This window comes from Oxyura jamaicensis, chromosome 6, assembly GCF_011077185.1.
Source record: "Oxyura jamaicensis isolate SHBP4307 breed ruddy duck chromosome 6, BPBGC_Ojam_1.0, whole genome shotgun sequence".
Classification (NCBI taxonomy): Eukaryota; Metazoa; Chordata; class Aves; order Anseriformes; family Anatidae; genus Oxyura; species Oxyura jamaicensis.
The window spans coordinates 5,975,818-5,988,671 of NC_048898.1; the positions used below are offsets into that span (position 1 = coordinate 5,975,818).

A 12,854-nucleotide genomic window follows, 5' to 3' on the forward strand; every position below is an offset into this window, starting at 1 on the left:
CCCCCCCCCCCCCGGCCCCGGGAGCGAAGGCGGAGCCCCCCTGGTGTGGGGCTGCCCCGCGGGGCCGGGCCCGGGGACCGCTCCCCAAGGCTGGGGGGCTCCGGGCGATGGCCCTCGGGGGCTCTCTGCGGGCACCTCGGGGTGCGGGGCGCCCACAGGTGAGCCCCCCGCTGGCTGTGCTGGCTGTAGGAGGGCGCTTCCCCCGCCCCAAAGGAGATCCATGTGTCGTGCACGTGTCCGAGCCGGCTTTGAGAACACAGAGCTCGTCGTGCCCGCTGCCTTGGCTGCGTGAGCACTGCAGGCACAGCCGGGCACCCCGGTGCTGAGCGGGGTGGCCACAGGGTCCCCCCGGGTGCGAGTTGCCACCCCGGCCGCTAGCAGGGTGAAGCCACCGCCTGGGCCACCAGGAGCCGTTGTGAATGGCTTGTGGTGGCTGGGAATAACGAGCAATGTTGGCAGTACTTCCCCGGGGGAGGCTGTGATTCTCCTGGTTCCTCTGGAGGGAAAATCAAACTCTTCATTCCAGCATGCAAAAGGTTTACTCCTCTCTGTCCTGCAGTCCTGTAAGGCGGTGCCCTGAGCATCTTTCTGGTCTGTGGCCCTACAGCCTCTTGGCTCGTACACAGCGGGACAGGAGAAAACCATCTTCAGCACGAGAGTTGGGGAATTTGCTTCCATGACAGAGGTGGAGGCGTTTGGGGTCCCTGTGGTGCCCTCATGAGCTTATGCCTGTGGGATCGGGCCCCTGAGCTGTGGGCGCTGCACTGGGGCAGGCAGGGAGCTGGCACGGGGACGGCGCAACGCTGAGGGTCTTGCACAGCCTGGGTCGGCAAAACTGGCCATGCAGATCAGGAGAGCCACCGAGAGCTGCTCTGGCTGCTAAAATCCAGTGCTTTGTGCCTGGGAGCTCAGTCAGTGGGGGGAGGATATTTGGAAGGGGATGGGGAGGTGACACAAGGAGACCTGCACATTGAAACATCCCCACAGAACTGGGAGCACCGCTTCATGTCACCCCCAGCCAGAATAACTTGCATTTCTTCAGCAATTCACCTTTGTTTTCACTGACCTTGGCATGTTTAATCAGGGTTATACTCTCACGCAGATAAAGCCGTCCTCAAACGATTGTTACAATATATTGGGCACAAACAGGTTTTTATTTGTTTATTCATTTGCTTTATCTCAGGCGGGTAGGGCTGCTCCTTTCCCACAACATATATTCAGGTGGCAAAGAGAACTTCCCGTTTCCTTTCGCACCCAAAACCCTCTGCTTCTGCCCTGGCAGCCTCGGTGCTGCCCCTGCTGCACGGAGCATCCTCCCTGGCTCCGGCTGCCCCATCCTTCCTGCCAGCCACGACCGTGTGCCTCGGGAAGCGAGCCTCCATCCCTCTGCAGCATGGCACGGCACACGGCTGGGGAGTGTGGGACCAGGTAGGGTGCACGGCTGCAAGGATACATGGTTTTGTTCCTCTCAGCAGAGACTGCTTGTTCATGCAGCACGCCAGCAGCAGGGGTTGGCACACCATGAGTTGAGCCACCGCACGGTGTGCTCAGCTCCTGCAGGGCTCCATGGCACTTCCACAGCTGGGGCAGCTCAGCTCCAAAGTCCCTGCCTGAGATTATCTCCTCAAGGGGTTACGTCAAAAGCCAGAATTCAGATGGTGACACCATCTGATGCTTGCTTCAAGACCCAGCTGGGCAATGCCAGAAAGGTCCCTGAGCAGGCTGGGTTCTTCTCACCAAACAGTTCGGCTGGAGGGTTGGTGTCCTGCATGAGCTAGTGGCCCAGCTTCACCGGCAAGAGGCAATTCCCAAGGGCACTTGCGGGGCATTCCTGTTCTCCTGCAGGACAGGTGGCCCCTGAAAGTGCCCTTTCCTCCCTATAGCTGCGCTTGGGTCACCTGCCTGCCCTACCCTGTAGGTGACCAAAGCATCTGTGAAGCACCGGCTGCCATCCTCACACCAACACCTTCTCCTCGTGGCTCACAGCGGCAGGAGTTACTGCCACCTCAGAAGCTGGTGAAAGACCCATTGGGCTCCTTCCCACATGCTCGCAGCTGAGCCGCAGCCCAGGCGGTGACTCCTTTCGGGAACGGCCGAGGCCTCTCCTGCTCTCACCAAAGATGCACAGAGCTGTCGGGGAGGACGACGTGCGTGCATACGTTGCCAGCCATCCGCCCGTCGTCCCTGCAGGCACCTTCCCTTTCATCCCCCAGTGTCCCCATAGCAAGGGAGGGTCCCAGTGTGGGCGGGAGGAATCATTCACCTTCCATTGCCATGCTCCAGCGCCCAGCCGATGCCATCTCTTCAACCAGTGCTGCTGGCTGTGAGGACCATCAGCATCCTGCTGAACTTTATGATAGTTTTGGCATTCTGAATGTGGCATCAACAGTCTGTTGCAGTGCACTCGAGTATATATTTCCAGCAACAACGGTATGCATATAGATCATTGCTCTGACATCAACTGCATAGAGGTCTCCTCTCCCCCTCAAACACAAAAATAAATAAAATAAAATATAAAATACCCAGCTTGTTTATAGCAGAAATTGAAATTCCACATATAATCAAAAAGTTGGATTTTGTCCTGCAGGCACTGGATAAGTTTCTTCGTATGAATGTTTTGTAACTTTCTCTGGCCAAAAGAAATGTGCAAAATGTTGTAATGTTTCTGTGCTCTCCTTTGGACATTCCAGGCTTTTGCTTAAGCTTCTCATAAAAGGCTATTTTCAGCAGAGGGCGGAGAAAAAAAGCTTACAGTATGCCGAGTCAATAAAGTAAAGAAAAACCATAAAACATAGCAATGATAACAACAGAAGATCTGTAGATTACAAAAGAAATAAGATCGGGATCAGACAGAGCAGTAGCTGGAAATGAATACACAAGAGCCAAAATAAGACTGCTCCTAATAAACAAAGTTGAACCAAAAAGCATTTAAAGCGTTAATTTATTAAATAACTTTATTTTCGTGCCGTACAATTAAAAATATTTGTGGTTAGGAATGTTGGGAGACAGGAAGCAATTTAAACTGAAGTCTTCTAAACCCATTTTTATACTTGGAATGAAACCCAACCATGATCCAATCTTAAACCTCATGTTTGCATGCGCGGGGGCTGGGGAGGCCAGCATTGTTTTGTTTTATTTCATTTATTTATTTTCTGCTTGGAGCTTTTCTCTTCCAGGCTTTTAAGTCACTGAGGAGTTTTATGGAGCGTGCTCGGGGTGGCAGACAGAGCCACAGAGGAGCTGCGAGGGTGACGCCAGCCCCTGCCCGAAGCCAGTGAGCCGGGCGGGACGCGAGGCCCTTTGATGTTGATGGGAGGCCCGGCGCTCACTCCCCTCGGTTTGGGGATCGGTCCCTTACTCAGGGAGTTCTTCACATCAGACATTCGCATCACTCGCTGGAAGCACTGAAAACACAGGCGGACAGAGCGTTTATCTCCCCTCCAAAAAATCTACAAGCCCCAGGCAACAGCCCCCGACCCAACCGAGAATAAAACCCCACACGAGATCAGCTTTGAAATCACAACCTTTAAAGCATATATGCATTTGGAGTTATTTTTATTTACCTTGTGCTTTTCCAAGGCATCACGCTGTAAGCTGCCCTGTAGGACTGCAGGGCGCTCCCGTGAGGCAGACCCCAAACTGCCCTGGCATTCGCAGGATTCCAGGGGTGGGCTGGCTGACAGAAATCGCCCCGCAGATCGAGCGGCTTGGCGGCGATGGTCTGGCCACCGTGGGACTCCTCAGGTCACAGCGCAGAAACCAGGAGGATGCCTGGATGCGCACAGTGTTTGGAGCCCTGTAGTGAGAGCATGTGTTGCTCCGAAGCTCTGGGATGGGAGTAGCCGGTGTTTGGCAGCCCCCAAAATGTTTGCTTAGCTGTCCTGGGAACAGTAAGCTGAGGTGGCTGCTACCTACTGCCTGAGGAGCAGTTTTCTTGGAGTGGCACGGGGTGAGGGGTCAGCGAGAGCAGAGCCCACACAGGTTCTGCCTGATCGGTTACTAACCAAGATACACTTTTCAGATGTAGTTAATTGAGTCTGATGAATTTTGCTCCGGTGGGACCTATTATAGGCAAAAATACAAGTGACATCAGAGCCATAACTCATAAAAATCAAGTCCCTGAATTGCATCTGAGAGCAATATGAAAATGCAAGTGGGATTGCAAACGGTATCAAATAACTTTGTCATACCTTATTAATACCACAGAGCTAATAGAAACAGCTATATTATCATCCTAATGTCATTATATATATATAATACACACGCGCACATACACACAAACAGTGTGTGTAATTATAACAACATTATTTTGTTCACACAGCCTGAAATATGTGATTAGGCGGCAGCTCTGAAATGGCAATATTCAATCAGGTATGACTTGTATGTTGGCTCAGAGCACAGCCTCCTACTTACGTAAAATTATGCCTTGCTATGTGTGGCATTAGCATGGACGGCTGTGACAGAAAGTCGAAGCTGAGGCCACAAAGATCATTTCATCTCGAGTCAGAAGAACTGAATCGTCATTTTGCAGCTGAAATACCCTCAATGCCCAGTGAACTATCCCAGGCTATCATTTCTTGCCTGTAGTACCTCAGAAAACATGCTAATTTATCTGCCAAAAATAGCTGCCTTTTCACAAAATCCTGAATAAAATCTCTCTGGTGGAACTGATCCTAAATGCAACCAAACTATTTCTTTTTTAATCATAAAGCTCAGAAAGGAACATCGTTTGTTAGGGCTTCAGATGTGCTTCAGTTTCTAAATGTTGCACAGGAAATGCGCACACCAGCCATTTCACATCCATCTCCTGTCAAATAATTTACCTCAACTGTTTTTAGTGAAAATATCCATATGTATATATATCCCTGCGCAACAGGGATAGCTGGAGTTGTAAATATCGTCTCAAGAATGCCAGGCCATATTTACCCAAGCCAGTGGTCAAAGCAAGTTGCTATTCTCAGTGTGCCAGATTTAAATTGATTTAAGTAAACAAGCTGACCTCTTTCCACTTAGCAGGTCTTAGCCGGCACAGATCTTTTCCTGAACTTTTTTTTTTTTTTTTTCTTGTGAATTTGGTGGGCCGCAGAGGAGGGCAAGCAGCTACCTCTGCGGAAGCAGACAGTGCTGGCTGGGGAGCCAGGCAAGGAGGGCAATGTTTCCCAGGCAAGAGGTGGATCAGTCAAACTCAGAACTTTCCTTTCTTCCTGCCCTGCCCTGCCCTCATCTGAAAGCAGGGGACTCCACATCTTCATTTACCTTGAATATATTGCCCCATGCCTAAATCCTTAGGGCAATACTTGCTCTTCTGTTCTGGGATTCAAGTTTCCCATTTCTTCCAGTTGGTTTGTGCAAGGACTTCTGACCTCATGGTTACTGGAATCTTTTTGACAGCACTCCCATGAGATGCAGCAACACATGGAAGGGGCTTCTCCAGCAGCTGAAGAAAGCTGGTTGGTTTGTCTGGGTACCAGGACCTCCCTCCTTGTCCCTCTTCATGCAGACATTTTCCTGTAAACTCTAGCAGTCACTTGTACACAGTTATTCCCATGACTCCATCCTTCATCCGAGTTACAAATGCAACAAAACTTATGATTCATTCATCTAGCACAGTTTAGCAACTTTTAACCTTCAGCTAAGCTGTCTTCAAGCCGTAGCTACCTAAGTACATTCTCAAGGCAGCACAGCAAACAATTTGCTGCCCACATAAAACCACTAATGCTACAGCTACCCTGCTTAAGAAAGCCATATTGAGCCTAATTGCTGAGCATGACTCAAGAGGTCTCCCTGAAACTAATTTTGAGAAGAAATTACCTGCTGGGGTGAGAGGATGGAACCACGTTCAGATCCTGGTACAGAACATTTCTGTTGCCCGTTGTGAAATTTCTTCCCAGGACATCTTTGCAAAGTGCTGAGCAGCCCCCAGCTGCCCAACACCTTCTGTGCATGTAAAAGGTTTTTGGAAGCTCACAAGCAGCAGCCAAGGCTGCCTGCATGACCAAGGAGGAGGAAAATAAAAATGCTGCAAGTGGGAACCCGGGCTGAGCCCTCAGCATCCTTTCAGGGTGTCATTCGCAGGCAGGATCCAGGCAGAGAAGCTTCCCCCACAGCAGTGCCAGACTCAGACCCTGGTGGAGGCACAGTGAGCTGGTGGCAGCAGTGACTGCGCTAGGGTTACTGCTCCCCGCCTGGGACCTGCCTGTCAGCCGCAGCCACACAGTGCTCAGCACCAGGCAGAGCTCTTTGCTGGGGGCAGGAAAGGTCCCGGCTGACTTTTGGTCAGGTTCAGGCAACACCCGCCTTAGCCACCCAAGGAAAGGCTTGTGCCTTCGCCTGTGGGTTGGTAGGGACACCTCTCTGCTAACACCTGTGCAGTGCTCAGAGCCCTCCCTGTCGATGCCACCACACTGGAGCTGAGCCCTCAGCAGCCTCTCCTGTATTTGCCCTCATGCAGAGGGGAGCCTGCAGCTGGGTGAGGACATGGCATCTGCTGGGGGACCTCCAGACTCAGCTTCTCCCAGATTTTACCTGGAAAAAGCCATTGGCATCAGATGTGAAGCAGCAGTAGAGCAGACACAGAATGAAATAACTTGTAGTGCCTCGACTCCAGGGCCTGAAGGCCTCTTCTTGCTTTGCCAGACAACCAGCGCAACGAGCAAGGGCTTTTCTGTCCCAGGTGGCGGTGGTCCTTGGTGTGGGGGTTTCTGTACCTCCCCATGAACTGGTGTTACAGTTGGGCTGACATAACTAGGGATTTTAAACACAAGACTTGTCTGATAAGCACCGGAGAGGATGCAGAAATGATTCCTCTTTTTCCTGATGCATGTAAACACATCAAACTAAAAGACTAGAAGGGAAAAGGAATTGATCTGTAAGTCCAGGCTTGCCAAATGTACCGGGTTATCCAACTGCTGTTTCCAAGGAGCAGAGATATCTGTCATACCAGAGTCTTTCTTTACCTCATCTCCAGCACCTCCTATTCTTGCTCAAGTTAGCTCTAGACACGTTTCTGAAGTACAAGAATCTCTGAGATCTAACCACAATGGATCCAAGCCCCTGGGGATGATAGATTTTTTTTTTTTTTTTAATCCTCTTGAGAAACAGATGCTTTGGCTCATCTTCATTATACCTAGTCTGATTTATTTTAATTGCTCTGGGTAACCAGAATACTATGATTGCATAATCTCAGGCATATGCCTTTAAAAGGAAGCCTTGGCTGCAATACTGAGAAGGCAATGTTAAATACAGAAAAAGTATTATGCAAAGTCTAATTTATTTTGGAAATCAGTGGAAAGAGTTCTGCTGAAAATTCAAGGGAAAACATATGCCACATTTGAATAATGAGTTGGAGAGGTGCTTTACCTAGCTTTTCAATAAAAAAGGGCTCTGAAAATTGCGTTCCTTCGAAAACATCTCACATCCAAGCCCTGAATGTAAGTGAAATCAGAGGGCAGTTATGTACGTGGTGGCAGCTACTGCCCCAGGGCTGGGCAACAGCCTGACAATGAGCACTATGGAGATCAGTCGGACCCTGTACAAGAGTAGCTAGAAAAGTAGTAACTGAAAAGAAAAGCAAGCAAGGGAGCGTTTTGAGCAGAGTCAATGAGAAATGCAGGCAAGGAAAGAGAAGGCCTGCTGAGATTCACCCTCGCTGTACCTAGAAATACAGGACCATCAGTACAACTGGACAGGCTTAGCAGGACTGCAGAGAAATATCGGAATGCCATCCACTTCTCTTCTGATCTGATGCAATTCACAAGATGCCAAATATTGTCGGCTTGCAAATAAAACTCTGCAGAGACTTTCTTCCAATTAAGAAAAAAAAATAAGGTACTTAGAGTTGGAACTAGAAAAAGAATAATTTATTCTGAAGTCCTGTCAATATAGATCGTCTGTTATTAATACACTGGTTGTCTGGAGAGAGACTCATACCTTACAAAGAGCTTTCTCTTTCTGTGTGTTTTTTAAGATTATCTATTTGGACAAAAGAATAACTGCCATAAATACTGTCCCTAAAGCCAGTGGGCGTTCTCTGAGAGAATTTGTCCAAAAATTTGGAGAAAAAATAAAAAACAAACAAATATAAAAGCCCTGCCCTTGGCATATTGATATGCTTTCCTGTCTCAGAGGGAAAGGAAATGCCATGGATTTAGTAGGTTACCTACACTGTATTCACTATTTAAAAACATGGAACTGAGATTTTGTTTTGCAGGAAATATATTAGATTCATCCTCAACAGCCTTGGTGTGCACAGAGAAGCCCATCTGTGTAAGCTCTGTCTCTGGACGTGCAAGAGATATCGTGGAGGATGTTCGACCAAACACGGGCTTTGCACAAAGCTGAGATAAGTAAGCCCAGTAAATTTCAGTGGTGAAAGAGGAGACCCATAATCGTATATTTTCTGATCTTTAAGAGAAATCATGAGTACTTTTCCCTTAATTTCTCTTTGTATTATTTGCGTGGGAACAAACTTTTATTCGAAAGGACAAACCTCAGAACTGCAGTCAGTGCTACCACACCGAGAGGACAGGTGCTTTGAAACCAGGCCACGTAAGCTATCCATACTGACATCACTAATTTTTCAGAACAATCAACTTTACTAATCAATCCCCATGCAGCAAAACAAGCACATTCTTAGGAGACCAGTCGCTGCTCAGCACAGCTGGATCAGTGGGGACCTCAAAGATGCCTGTGGCTGCTTTCCTTGCAATTTGCAGCACGGAGCTACGAATGATGGAGCCTTGATTTGTTCCTGGGCTTCTGAGCCTCCGCCGTAGGACACCTAAGAAACCATAATGAGCAGCAATAGCAGAAGTGCTCCAAACAGGCAGTAACAACACAATATAAAGGCTACACCTTTAAACGCCCACAAATTTACTTCAGGTTTGGAGACTATAATGAGATTCTAGTTTGGGAGAATGAGCCCTCAGAGACTATCAGGAATATTAATGTTATCGCAGAAGTTTATTAGTGCCTGCATATCTAGAAGTGAGTAAGGAAACCCTTTGGGTTCTGTTGCATTATCAGCAATTATCATGCAAAAAATTTCTTTTCCTGTTCCTCCCTCTGATAGGGTTTTGAAAAAAAGGCTCCAAGAATAATCTTTGAGAAGCGTTTCAGTTTTTCAGTGGTGAGGATGCTTCTGCCGTTGCCGTCTGCGTACGTTCCTTTCTCAAACAGTTGAAGGCTTTCCCTCTCCTTACATCTCACAAATGTTGCTACTTCCAGATCAACCATTCCGCATGTCTCCTGCTCATGAAAGTTGTAGGTGCATCTGCCACTGCACAGAACTAAAACAACTCTTCAGATTTGGGGTCGCACATCTGTTTTGTTCACTTTTTCAAACCAAGCTATGGTTCATTACTTTGCTCTCCTCTTTCTATTTGTGCTCTCATTTCTACTCATGGAGAGGTATTGCCATCCCTTGATTTACAGTGGAAGCGATGTGGTTCTGTTGTTTATTCAGATGCCAAGAAGTCGTTGGTGACCGGCTTTGTAAGGAAAAAGCCATCAAGATTTAAGCACGGGTTCTGGAAACGTGTCCCTGACACCAGAAATCCTTCCTGTCCCTTCTCTTCTTTTTCTTTTTAATTGGTTAAGGGCTATAAAATCTTGTGCCTATTATCTACGCTGTGATCTAGTGCCTTGATCAGTCTTTCTGAAAGGTTTGCATTCTTTTAAGCTCCTCATATGTTAAAGGAAAAAAAAGTCAGCAGTCACACCGACCGACGGGATTGGAAACTCAAAGCAAAACTCAGCACTGCTGCATGCTGAGGTTGCAGTCCTGCAGAAATCAATGGGCTTGTGGCAGGAGGCTCGGGAAGACGAACGTGCCTGGGAGGACATCCATTTCTCCTGAAAGCACTGTTAGGGCTCCTCCATCCAGGACGCCCATTTAAAGATGAACCAGACTTTTCTGACTTCAGAAGAAACCTGCCCATGCTTGGCTTCAATAGAGCAGCTGCATGGGTGCAAAATTTCAACCTTGTCTACATTTTGAAAGAAAATCTTGAATGCACCCCTTGCTCCAGGAGCCTTACAGCCCGAGATAAGGGCTCCATAGCAGTCAGCTGCATACAGAGCAGGAATACCATGCCTTTCTGAAGGCAGAAGCAACAGGAACCCACTAGTTTTTCACAAGCAGCAGAAGCAAGCTCCTGCACTGGGCAGCTCACTCAAAGCCAGCCAGAGCACTCTACGTCAGTGGTACCATCAGAGTGGTACCCTATTAGCATCTCCCCTGACACAGGCAGGTATCAACAAACCTTTCCGAAATAAAGACAAGGCCTTGATTCGGTCTTGGTTAAACTCTTGCTGCTTGGTGTGCTTTGAAAAGTGGGGCATATTGCTGATGGAGGAGCTCTTGGCTGTTACATTTAATTAAGGATTCTGCTGAAAGTTCTGCTTAAAATAACAAAGCTTGCTGTTTAGAAAAGCATAGGTGATTCCCCCAGAGGCCTGGCCAGCATTCCTCCTCCTATTGTATAACATTATTGATTAATCAAAACTAATGCTCACAGCTGTTGCCTGATGGATAATGTCTTTGGTGTTTGCCTGCATATAATTATTTACTACTTTATTGATGTTATTTATTTCTTCATTAGGTATTGTTGGCTGCTTAATTATGTGAAACACAACTGCAAGTGTTGCTGCTAAAAGCCATGGGAAGGGCTGCCCAGAGCTGAAATCTTTCAACCATAAACTCTAAAAATAAATCTAAAGATAAAAATATTTTAGCCAACATTTTGAATGAAGACCATCAAACCCCAAATGTAATCTGGAGTCGAGCGCTGGAGTGCCATGTTCAGATAGATTTGCAATGCTGATTTGATTGTGCATGGTAAAAGACCTTTATAGACTTGTGTGTTTTATTAGAGCTCCAAAACACGTGAGAGGTCCCTATCTATTATTCTTGGTGGCTGAACGTTTGAAATAAATCACAGGGAAACTCTGATTTCCAAGAGCTTACACTCCAGGAGTGTCTGACAAAGCCCCTTCCAGAAAAATAAATCCTGTGCCGAGTTCCAAGGACCTCCCCGGCCAGATGCTGGCCCTGTCCAGCACCCCTGGTGAAAACCGCAGTCTTTCTCAAGGAGCTCCCTTCACAGTCTCCCTTTTGCTTCCCTCACTCTCCATAGGGGACACAGACCCCTGTGCCCTCCCTGCCCCAGCATGCCACTGCCCTTGCCCCTCCTCAGAAGCACCAGGCACAGTTGTTGCAGCAGGTCTCTGCCCAGCCTCACTAAATTAGGAGCCAACGTCTAATCTGTGGATCCACATGGGATGAGAAGGGATGCACTGAAGCTTAGCTCATGACATAAAGCTAACCTTAACAGAACTGCTTCCAAGCCATTGGGATCTGATCTCAAATTCTATCTGGTAACCACAAGGCAGTAAGGACTAATCAGATTTAAGGCACAAGGCAGCTTTCAGAAATCTCTAGGTACCTACCATTTCAAAAAAACATCGAGGCACATGACTACAAATATGCTATTAGAGAACTCGGAAGGATCTTCTCAGTCTGTAAACAAACCAGAGGACGCACAAACCCTGTTGTTAGCTCACAAGTCTTTAACACACCTATAAAATATCCAAAGTAGCCTCTGTATCTCCTTAGTCACAAAATAAAAAATCCTCTCTGACACCCTTTCCAAACAGCCCTCAGCAGGCCTTTTCCCCAGGGCAAGAGAACAAGCAGCTCTGGCAGTCCTTGCTTGGCCATCAGTTTGTTATTTGGTAGCTACCAGCATCAATGTTTCCACACAGCTCTCTGTAGATCTTTTCCTTACTTCTGAGGTTGGTTATTACAATTAGTGAGGTCTTAGCTAACACTTTATGAAAAGTGCATAGGATGGCAAGTTGCCAAATCTCTAAACTCCCTAGAGCCTCCACTTTCTCTTCAGGAGCCCAGAGGAGGACCAGATGTGGTGGTCCAATGCTCCTCAAGCCCAGAACACGACAGAAAGTTTGCTGTTGAGGCCAGGCTCTGTCCATGCTCTCAATACACAGTGTCCACTCATATCTCTTTTAAGACACGTCTGGGAAAGACCCCATGCTGCCAGGTGTTATCTCCAAGGGGGAAGGAACACACCTGAAGGACAATGTTCAGCAGTGTTGGGAGTACAGCCATGCATAACTGCATGGCATGGACACTGATATCAAGGTAAAACAACTAAAAAATCAGGCAGTGCCTGGCAACCAGTGGACATCTCTGTGGCTAAATGCTCTGCCCTTGCACCCCGGCTCTCTAAAAAACAACCAACTGTCCCAGTGGATTAATTCCACCATGCTCTGCTCCCTTTTTGCTGGATTTATAGCATCACGAGGTGCCACGATGCTAGTTCTAAAAGATAGCAGAGGGCTAAATGACAGAAGAGAAAATGCAACAGAAAGGCAATGAGAACAGAAAACCAGAGAAAAAACAGTAATCAGTTGTGTGTGTGTGTATGCATAAAAGAAAAAAAAAAAAAAAAAAAAAAAACACATGATGGGCCTAGGGAATTTGGTCTCCATTTCCCTCTTTGTTTCCTACGCAACCTCCACATTTTCATGCATTTCCTCTGTCTAGAGGCAGTTCTTCCTCCTTCTGTGTTTTGAAATGTCACAATCTTTCCTGTATCCCTTATGCCCACATTGTGCAGGGTACCATGGGCACCTTTCCAGCAGAGATGTGCAGAGCGATGGCGAGCGGAGCTAGGATTTTCAAAGGAAACTAAGGAAATCTTTATGGAGAACTTGGTGAGAATTTGGCACTTGGCACTCTTCTCCTCCTTTGAAAGTCCCACCCTACAGGAACAATCTAAACAAATGTATGCCCCAATGCTGATAAATCCATTTGGAAAGATATCAAAGAAAAG

The 12,854-nt window shown here is 47.5% G+C and overlaps 1 protein-coding gene and 1 long non-coding RNA gene across 2 annotated transcripts in view; one reads left to right on the top strand and one right to left on the bottom strand.

Annotated features, from left to right (window-relative positions):
- ARID5B (AT-rich interaction domain 5B) overlaps nt 1–12,854 on the bottom strand; it is a 129,846-nt gene that overhangs the window by 115,692 nt on the left and 1,300 nt on the right. The gene's annotated exons all lie outside the window — the stretch shown is intronic.
- On the top strand, nt 310–2,918 carry LOC118169296. Its single transcript, XR_004752011.1, has 2 exons — nt 310–1,085; nt 1,184–2,918. It is a non-coding gene; the product is annotated as an uncharacterized LOC118169296 (long non-coding RNA).